Source organism: Oryctolagus cuniculus, chromosome 12 (genome assembly GCF_964237555.1).
Source record: "Oryctolagus cuniculus chromosome 12, mOryCun1.1, whole genome shotgun sequence".
Taxonomy (NCBI): domain Eukaryota; kingdom Metazoa; phylum Chordata; class Mammalia; order Lagomorpha; family Leporidae; genus Oryctolagus; species Oryctolagus cuniculus.
Window position 1 is genome coordinate 117,378,679 of NC_091443.1, and position 11,366 is coordinate 117,390,044.

Sequence of the window (11,366 nt, forward strand, 5' to 3'; positions counted from 1 at the left end):
AACACTTGTGCCATCCTCCACTAATTTCCCAGGTGCATTAGCAGGGAGCTGGACTGGAAGTGGAGCAGCCAGGACTTGAACTGGTGCCATATGGGATGCTGGCATCACAGGCAGCAGCATTACATGCTACATCACAAACACCAGCCCCTAGATAATTTTTGTGTACATGGGGACAAGTTCAAGGGCATTTAACTAGCTGTGAGCCAAAGCCATACCAAGGGTGCTCGAGGCTGGCCAGGACACCACACGGCCCCTCAGGGCTCAGGCTGTGAGTGCCTCCAGGCAGCAGTGGAGGTCAGGGCACATCAGAATGAACTTTGAAAAACTGATTTGAGGGGCCAGTACCACGGTGTAGCAAGTTAAGCCTCTGTCTGCAGCACCAGCATCCCATATGGGTGCCAGTTCAAATCCCAGCTGCTGCACTTTTGATCCAGCTCCCTGCTGATGCACCTGGGAAAGCAGCAGAGGATGGCCTAAGAAATGGAAATGCAACAAACACAACAATGCACCTCAAGGACCGCAAAAAGCAAGAAAATCCCAGAGTTAGAAGACAGAAATAATATCAGAACTGAAACATGAAATAAATTTTTAAAAAGATGAGTGGATTAGGTTTTTTGAAAAGGTGAACAAAATTTGTATTTTTAAATTTTATTTTGAGATCTGAAACACAATCTTATTTATCTGTTGTTATTAAACCTTAGTTTTGACTGAACTCAGATTTAGCAGTAGACGCTCTCAGAGAAGACAGCCCACATCTCCCGACAATCTGTTCCTGGCATTTTTCTTTGGCCTCCTCCATTCTCTTGGCCAAGAGTTTAGCATATTCTCCAGCCTCCTCCTAGTTCTTCTTAGTACACTGTTTCTTCAGAGCAATTCACTGGCGTCTGTGTTGCAGGACACGTGGAGTAACGAGACACTGAATCTTGGGTGCTTTGGTCCTAGGTTTCTTAGCTTCTTTGTTTAAGGGCTTTTCTTACAACATACAGGCATACATCATCATCTTTAGAGAAACTGAAAAGTTTACAAATTCTGCTGGCTCTTTTAGGACCCAGGCAACGAGGCACCGTTGTATTAGTCAATCCAGGAATATCTTTCTCTCTCTCTTTTTATTTTATTTTTTTTACAATGACCAAGTTGAGAACACTCAAATTGGCATCAACAATGAAGCCCCGAACTGATTTGAGCTTTCTTTCTCCAGTTCTCCTTGGTCAGTAACAGGAATGCCCCTTACTCAGCAGAAGGTGGACCGCCCATGGGTCAAGACACCTTGCTTCATGGGAAAACCTTGTTTGTCATTCCCACCACTGATCCAGACCACATAACCCTTCCATTCTTCACCCAGAGCGTCAGCAGCAACTTCTGTAGCCATACACTTCTCATAGAAAGTACGAAGTTTACGTTCATTGTACACTTCGATGAGTTTCTGGCAGCCAGTGGCTGGGAAGGAGATATTCAGCTTCATTTTGAAGCAGCTGACCGCTTCGGAGGCTAAATTTTATTTAAGGTATACAAGTTTCATGTATTTTCTATATACAGATCTAGGAACATAGTGATATTCCCCATCCTTCCCTCCCTCCCACCCACGTTCCAACCCTTCTTCCTCCTCCCTCTCCTATTTCCATTAATTTTTACAAAAATCTATTTTCAGTTTACTTTATATTCCTAAGGGTAACTCTACACTAAGAGTTCAGATAGTATAAAGGAAAAAATACTGTTGTGGGGGCTGGTGCTGTGGCACAGCAGGTTAAAGCCCCAGTCTGCATTGCAGGCATCCCGTAAGGGTGCAGGTTCAAGTCCTAGCCGCTCCACTTCCAACCCGGCTCTCTGCTATGGCCTGGGAAGGCAGTGGAAGATGGCCCAAATCCTTGGGCCCCTGCACCCACGTGGGAGACCTGGAAGAGGCTCCTGCTTTGGATCAGTGCTGCTTCAGCCATTATGGCCAACTGGGGAGTGAACCAGCAGATAGAAGACCTCTCTCTGCCTCTGTCTCTCTGTAACTCTTTCAAATAAATAAAATAAATCTCTAAAAAAATACACTTGAACAAATTTTTAGGTAGACAATAAAAACAGAGAAGACTCAAGTCAATAGCAGACATGAAAATGCGACAATGCATATGATAACACAGAAACATCACTGCCCATTATAGATTGTGAAAACCACATGCCAACAAATTTGAGAACCATTAAGAGAAAGATAAGGGCCGGCGCCACGGCTCACTAGGCTAATCCTCCACCTGTGGCACCGGCACACTGGGTTCTAGTCCAGGTTGGGGCACTGGATTCTGTCCCGTTAGGAATCTAAAACATATTGTCGGGAATCTTCAGGATACTATTAAAAAAACCAACATTCGGGTTCTAGGAGTTCCTGAAGGCATGGAGAGGGAGAAAGGATTAGAAGGCCTTTTTAGTGAGATATTAGCAGAAAATTTCCCAGGTTTGGAGAAGGACAGAGAAATCCTAGTACAGGAAGCTCACAGAACCCATAATAAACACGACCAAAAGAGATCCTCACCACGACACGTTGTAATTAAACTCTCCACAGTGAAACATAAAGAAAAGGATCCTAAAATGTGCAAGAGAGAAACGTCAGATTACTCTCAGAGGATCTCCAATCAGAATCACAGCTGACTTCTCATCAGAAACTCTACAAGCTAGGAGGGAATGGTGAGATATAGCCCAGGTACTAAGAGAGAAAAACTGCCAGCCCAGAATATTATATCCTGCTAAGCTATCATTTGTGAATGAAGGTGAAATAAAGACTTTTCATAGCAAACAGAAATTGAAAGAATTTGTCACCACTCGTCCAGCCCTGCAAAAGATGCTTAAAGATGTGTTACACACGGAAACACAGAAACACGGTCATCAATATGAAAGAAGATAAAGGAAGGAAACCTCACAGCAAAAGATCACAGGGAATTCAAAGCATATATTAGAACGTATCTTTGGCAAATGGCAGGGCAAAGTTACCACTTTTCATTAGTCACATTGAACGTAAATGGCCTGAACTGTCCAGTTAAAAGACACAGATTGGCTGATTGGGTTAAGGAACAAAACCCATCTATTGGCTGCTTACAAGAAACACATCTTTCCAACAAAGATCCATACAGACTGAAAGTGAAAGGCTGGAAAAAGATATACCATGCCAACAGAAATGAAAAAAGAGTGGGCGTAGCCATCTTAATATCGGACAACATAAACTTTACCACAAAAACTGTTAAGAGAGACAAAGAGGGACCCTATATCATGATTAAGGGATCAATACAACAAGAAGATATAACAATTATCAATGTATATGCACCTAACTACAGGGCACCGGTTTATCTAAAAGATTTGTTAAGGGACTTAAAGGGAGACTTAGACCCCAATACAATAGTACTGGGGGACTTCAATACTCCACTCTCAGAAATAGATCAACAGGACAGAAGATCAACAAGGATACAGTAGATTTAAACGACACTATAGCCCAAATGGATCTAACAGATATATACAGAACTTTCAATCCTACAGCTAAAGATTTTACATTCTTCTCAGCAGTACATGGAACATTCTCTAGGATTGACCACATACTAGGCCATAAAGCAAGTCTTAGCAAATTCAAAAGAATTAGAATCATACCATGCAGCTTCTCAGACCATAAAGGAATGAAGTGGGAAATTAGCAACTCAGGAATCCCTAGAGCATACGCAAACACATGGAGATTGAACAACATGCTCCTGAATGAACAATGGGTCATAGAAGAAACTAAACGAGAAATCAAAAATTTTCTGGAAGTAAATGAGGATAACAGCACAACATACCAAAACTTATGAGACGCAGCAAAAGCAGTGTTAAGAGGAAAGTTTATATCAATAGGTGCCTACATCAAGAAATTGGAAAGGCACCAAATAGATGAGCTTTCAATTCACCTCAAGGATCTAGAAAACCTACAGCAAACCAGACCCAAATCTAGTAGGAGAAGAGAAATAATTAAAATCAGAGAAGAAATCAAGAGGATTGAATCAAAAGAAAAAAAAAACATTACAAAAAATCAGCCAAACGAGGAGCTGGTTTTTTGAAAAAATAAACAAAATTGACACCCCATTGGCCCAACTAACTAAAAAAAGAAGAGAAAAGACCCAAATCAATAAAATCAGAGATGAAAAAGGAAACGTAACAACAGACACCACAGAAATAAAAAGAATCATCAGAAATTATTACAAGGACTTGTATGCCAGCAAACAGGGAAACCTATCAGAAATGGATAGATTCCTGGACACATGCAACCTACCTAAATTGAACCAGGAAGACATCGAAAACCTAAACAGACCCATCACTGAGACAGAAATTGAAACAGTAATAAAGGCCCTCCCAACAAAGAAAAGCCCAGGACCAGGTGGATTCACTGCTGAATTCTACCAGACATTTAAAGAAGAACTAACTCCAATTCTTCTCAACCAATCCAAACAATCGAAAAAGAGGGAATCCTCCCAAATTCTTTCTATGAAGCCAGCATCACCTTAATTCCTAAACCGGAAAAAGATGCAGCATTGAAAGAGAATTACAGACCAATATCCCTGATGAACATAGACGCAAAAATCCTCAATAAAATTCTGGCCAATAGAATGCAACAACACATCAGAAAGATCATCCACCTAGACCAAGTGGGATTTATCCCTGGTATGAAGGGATGGTTTAATGTGCGCAAGACAATCAATGTGATACACCACATTAACAGACTGCAGAAGAACAACCATATGATTATCTCAATAGATGCCAAGAAAGAATTTGATAAAATACAACACCCGTTCATGATGAAAAGTCTAAGCAAACTGGGTTTGGAAGGAACATTCCTCAATACAATCAAAGCAATCTATGAAAAACCCACGGCCAACATCCTATTGAATGGGGAAAAGTTGGAAGCATTTCCACTGAGATCTGGTACCAGACAGGGATGCCCACTCTCACCACTGCTATTCAATATAGTTCTGGAGGTTCTAGCCAGAGCTATTAGGCAAGAAAAAGAAATTAAAGGGATACAAATTGGGAAGGAAGAACTCAAACTATCCCTCTTTGCAGATGATATGATTCTTTCTTTAGGGGACCCAAAGAACTCTACTAAGAGACTATTGGAACTCATAGAAGAGTTTGGCAAAGTAGCAGGGTATAAAATCAATGCACAAAAATCAACAGCCTTTGTATACACAGGCAATGCCATGGCTGAGAAAGAACTGCTAAGATCAATCCCATTCACAATAGCTACAAAAACAATCAAATACCTTGGAATAAACTTAACCAAGGACGTTAAAGATCTCTATGATGAAAATTACAAAACCTTAAAGAAAGAAATAGAAGAGGATACCAAAAAATGGAAAAATCTTCCATGCTCATGGATTGGAAGAATCAACGTCATCAAAATGTCCATTCTCCCAAAAGCAATTTATAGATTCAATGCAATACCAATCAAGATACCAAAGACATTCTTCTCAGATCTAGAAAAAATGATGCTGAAATTTATATGTAGACACAGGAGACCTCGAATAGCTAAAGCAATCTTGTACAACAAAAACAAAGCTGGAGGCATCACAATACCAGATTTCAGGACATACTACAGGGCAGTTGTAATCAAAACAGCATGGTACTGGTACAGAAACAGATGGATAGACCAATGGAAGAGAATTGAAACACCAGAAATGAACCCAAACATCTACAGCCAACTTATATTTGATCAAGGATCCAAAACCTATCCCTGGAGTAAGGACAGTCTATTCAATAAATGGTGCTGGGAAAATTGGATTTCCACATGCAGAATCATGAAGCAAGACCCCTACCTTTCACCTTACACAAAAATCCACTCAACATGGATTAAAGACTTAAATCTATGACCTGACACCATCAAATATTAGAGAGCATTGGAAAAACCCTGCAAGATATAGGTGCCAATAATGACTTCTTGGAAAACACCCCAGAAGCACAGGCAGTCAAAGGAAAAATTAACATTTGGGATTGCATCAAATTGAGAAGTTTCTGTACTGCAAAAGAAACAGTCAGGAGAGTAAAGAGACAACCGACAGAATGGGAAACTATATTTGCAAACTATGCAACTGATAGAGGGTTGATAACCAGAATCTACAAAGAAATCAAGAAACTCCACAACATCAAAACAAACAACCCACTTAAGAGATGGTCCAAGCACCTCAATAGACATTTTTCAAAAGAGGAAATCCAAATGGCCAACAGACACATGAAAAAATGTTCAAGATCACTAGCCATCAGGGAAATGCAAATCAAAACCACAATGAGGTTTCACCTCACCCCAGTTAGAATGGCTCACATTCAGAAATCTACCAACAATAGATGCTGGCGAGGATGTGGGGAAAAAGGGACACTAACCCACTGTTGGTGGGAATGCAAACTGGTAAAGCCACTATGGAAGTCAGTTTGGAGATTCCTCCGAAACCTGAAGATAACCCTACCATTCAACCCAGCCATCCCACTCCTTGGAATTTACCCAAAGGAAATTAAATTGGCAAACAAAAAAGCAGTCTGCACATTAATGTTTATTGCAGCTCAATTCACAATAGCTAAGACCTGGAACCAACCCAAATGCCCATCAACAGTAGACTGGATAAAGAAATTATGGGACATGTACTCTATAGAATACTATACAGCAGTCAAAAACAACGAAACCCAGTCATTTGCAACAAGATGGAGGAATTTGGAAAACATCATGCTGAGTGAATTAAGCCAGTCCCAAAGGGACAAATATCATATGTTCTCCCTGATTGGCGACAACTAACTGAGCACCAAAGGGGAAACTTGTTGAAGTGAAATGGACACTGTGAGAAACAGTGACTTGATCAGCTCTTGTTCTGAAGGTTGATGTATTTGTAATACTTTATCCATTTTAGTATTTTTTTGTTCTAGTACCATTGGTTGAACTCTGTAATTAACACACAATTATTCTTAGGAGTTTAAATTTTAACTGACTTGATCAGCCCTCACCCTGACTGTTGATGAGCCGCTTAATATGTTATCCCTCTTAGTATTTTTTTGTTTGTTCTACTTAATACTTTTGGTTGAATACTGTAATCAATACACAATTCTTCTTAAGTGCTGAAACTTAACTGAAAAGTGATCACTGTTAAATATAAGAGTGGGAATAAGAGAGGGAAGAGATGTGCAATTCGGGACATGCTCAAGCTGACTTACCTCAAACAGTAGAGTTAGAAACATACCAGGGGATTCGAATTCAATCCCATTGAGGTGGCATGTACCAATGCCATCTCACTAGTCCCACTGATCAATTTCTGTTCACAATTGATCGTAATGATAGGACTAAGAACCAAAGGGATCACATAAACAAGAATAGTGTCTGCAAATACTAGCTGATAGAATCAAAAAGGGAGAGAATGGTCCAACATGGGAAGTGAGATACATAGCAGACCCATAGAATGGCAAATGTCCTAACAGCACTCTGGCCTCAGAATCAGCCCTTAAGGCATGCAGATCCAGCTGAAATGCCTATGAGAGTATTTCAGGCATGGAAAGCTAAGACACTCTGGGGGGGAAAAAACCTAAATGAAAGATCTCTGCGAGTGAGATCCCAGTGGAAAGAACAGGTCATCAAAGAAGGAGGTACCTTTCTCTGAAGGGAGGAGAGAACCTCCACTTTGACTATGACCTTGTCTAAACAAGATAAGAGTCGGAGAACTCAGAGGGCTTCCATAGCCTTGGAAACTCATGACTGGAGCATAGGGAGATTACTGATGCCATAGACAGGAGTGTCAATTGGTAAAGTCAACAACAGGAGTCACTGTGCACTTACTCCTCATGTAGGATCTTTGTCCTTAGTGTGCTGTACATTGAGATTTAATGCTATAACTAGTACTCAAACAGTATTTTTCACTTTATGTTTCTGTGTGGGAGCAAACTGTTGAAATCTTTACTTAATGTATGCTAAACTGATCTTCTGTATATAAAGAGAATCGAAAATGAATCTTGACGTGAATGGAAGGGGAGAGGGAGTGGATAAGGGGATGGTTGCGGGTTGGAGGGACGTTATGGGGGGGAACTCATTGTAATCAATATTCTCTACTTTGGAAAGTTATATTCATTAAATAAAAGTTAAAAAAATGTAGTACAAAATGATTTTTTTTTAAAATGAGGAAGTGAGGGATAACTGGAAATTACTCAACATGATTATCTGAGTAATGCTTTCCTCTACAAAAGCAATATGAAATATGTCAAAAGCTGTCAATATATATATGTCTATAGAAATTTGGAAATTACTTAAAAACTTGCCATAACCTGAGGAGTACTTAAAAATGGCATCTGAGGGGCAGGCGCTATGGATCACTTGGTTAATCCTCTGCCTGCAGCACCAGCATCCCATATAGTTGCCAGGTTCTCATCCCAGTTGCTCCTCTTCCACTCCAGCTCTCTGCTGTGGCCCGAGAAGTCAGTGGAGGATGGCCCAAGTGCTTGGGCCCTGCACCTACGTGGGAGACTAGGAAGAAACACCTGGCTCCTGGCTCCGGGTTGGCATAGCTCCAGCTGTAGTGGCCATTTGGGGGGTGAACCAATGGAAGGAAGACCTTTCTCTCTGTCTCTAGCTCTCTCACTGTCTAACTCTGTTAAATAAATAAAAAATGAAATAAATTAAAAAATGTTATATGAATTTTGGTAAAAGTGAGATTTGGGAAACTGAATAATTTTTTATTTAGATCTTCCTTCCCCTTTCTGCATAGTAGAATAAGATTGAACTTCCCTAAAGCAAAAATCCAAAACCCCAAACCTCCAAAGTTCAAACCCTGCTCACCATAAGAGAGAAATTCCAGACCTGACATCATATGAGGTATTTGGTAAAATTGTAAGCACACTAAAAATATTATATAAACCTATGAACAGTCCACATTTAAATGAGTTTCAAGATTAGACTTGAGTCCTATCCATTATTTTTCACTAAGAAATCTATAAATATTACAAAATTTAAAAAATCTATTTCCAATCTTTTTATATGAAGATTGAAAATCAACAAGTCCAGACTAACAGGAAAAATGAGCAGCTGAGCAGTCATTAGAGGAGGCAACATTAAGAAAGGGCTGCCTTTTCTTAACCAAAGTGATTTTTCTCTGGAAATCCCACTAGGAGGCCTGTCTGAATTTGAGCCAACCCATGGCTAACCTTGTAAGAAAAGGTTTCTTCCCCTCTGAGAGACTTACTGAAAACAAGAAGTAGCAGTAGTTGAACACTGAGAATACTGGAGGTTATGAAAACTATTGGAGCAAATGCATAGTACGTGAAAAACAATTTAACAGAAAAGCTGGAAATGGGATGTTATGGATTGAAGTTTTGTACCCACCTCAAAATTCACATGCTGAAGCCTTTATCTCAAGTGTGGCAATATTTGGAGATCGGACTTCTAAGGAATTAATTAAATCCTTCACCTCACCACAGTTAGAATGAATGTCATTCCTAAATATACAATTTTCAAAAGAGGAAATCCAAATGGCCAACAGACACATGAAAAAATGTTCAGGATCATTAGCAATCAGGGAAATGCAAATCAAAACCACAATGAGGTTTCACCTCACCCCGGTTAGAATGGCTTACAAAAGGAAATCTACAAACAACAGATGCTGGTGAGGATGTGGGGAAAAAGGGCCACTAGCCCATTGTTGCAGGGAATGCAAACTGGGAAAGCCGCTATGGAAGTCAGTTTGGAGACTCCTCCGAAACCTGAATATAATCTACCATACAACTCAGCCATCCAACTACTTGGAATTTACCCAAACAAAAGTAAATTGGGAAACAAAAAAGCAGTCTGCATCTTAATGTTTATTGCAGCTCAATTCACAATAGCTAAGACCTAGAATCAACCTAAATGCCCATCAACAGTAGACTGGATAAAGAAATTATGGGACATGTACTCTATAGAATACTATACAGCAGTAAAAACAATGAAATCTGGTCATTTGCAACAAGATGGAGGAATCTGGAAAACATCATGCTGAGTGAAATAAGCCAGTCCCAAAGGACAAATATTATATGTTCTCCCTGATCGGTGACAACTAACTGAGCACCTAAAAGGAAACCTGTTGAAGTGAAATGGGCACTATGAAAAACGGTGACTTGATCAGCCCTTGCCCTGACTGTTGATGAACAACTTAATACTTTATCCATCCTAGTATTTTTATTGTTTGTTCTACTTAATACCATTGGTTGAAGTATTTAATTCACACACAATTATTCTTAGGTGTTGAAATTTAACTGAAAAGTGATCCCCATTAAATATAAGAGTGGGAATAAGAGAGGGAGGAGATGTACAGTTTGGCACATGCTCAATTGGACTTACCCCTAATAGTAGAGTTAGAAATGTAGAGTTTCCAATTCAATCCCATCAAGGTGGCATGTTCCAATGACATCTAACTACTCAAAATGATCAGTTTCAGTTCATAATTGATCATATTGATAGTATTAAGTGTCAAAAGGATCACATAAATAAGACTAGTGTCTGCTAATACTGATAGAGTTAAAAAGCAGAGAACAATCCAACATGGGAAGCAGGATACACAGCAGACTCATAGAATGGCAGATGTTCTCAACAGCACTCTGGCCTGAGAATCAGCCCTTAAGGCATTTGGATCTGGCTGAAGAGCCCATGAGAGTATTTTAGGCATGGAAACTCAAGACACTGTGGCAAAAAAAAAAAAGACCTAAATGTAAGACCTCTGTGTGTGAGATCTCAGAGGAAAGAGCGAGACATCAAAGAAGGAGGTACCTTTGTCTGAAGGGAGGAGAGAACTTCCACTTCAGCTATGGCCTCATCTAAATAAGATCAGAGTTGGCGCACTCAAGAGGCTTCCATTGCCTTGGCAGTTCATGACAAGAGCCTAGGGTGATTACTGACGTCATAAATAAGAGTGCCAATTGTTAAATCAACAACGGGAGACACTGTGAACTTACTCCCCATGTAGGATATCTGTCCTTAATGTGTTGTACTATGGGAATTAATGGTATAACTAGTACTCAAACAGTGTTTGTGTTTCTGTGTGGGTGCAAACTGTTGGAATCTTTACTTAGTATTTACTAAATTTATCCTCTGTATATAAAAATAATTGAAAATGAATCTTGATGTGAATGGGATGGGAGAGGGAATGGGAGATGGGATGGTTGTGGGGGGGAGGGAGGTTATGGGGGTAAAAAGCTGTTATAATCCAAAAGTTGTACTTTGGAAATTCATATTTATTGAATAAAAGTTTAAAAAGTTGTACTTTGGAAATTTATTTTTATTAAATAAAGTTAAAAAAATAAAATATGTAAAAAAATAAACCTAATTCCCAAAACCATCACATTACTAGAGAAAAACATATAAGGAAGGTTATGAG

At 39.6% G+C, this 11,366-nt stretch overlaps 1 pseudogene; it reads right to left on the bottom strand.

Annotated features, from left to right (window-relative positions):
* Nucleotides 1–646: 646 nt before the first annotated feature.
* On the bottom strand, nt 647–1,507 carry LOC138844784 (small ribosomal subunit protein eS6-like; annotated as a pseudogene).
* Nucleotides 1,508–11,366: the final 9,859 nt, after the last annotated feature.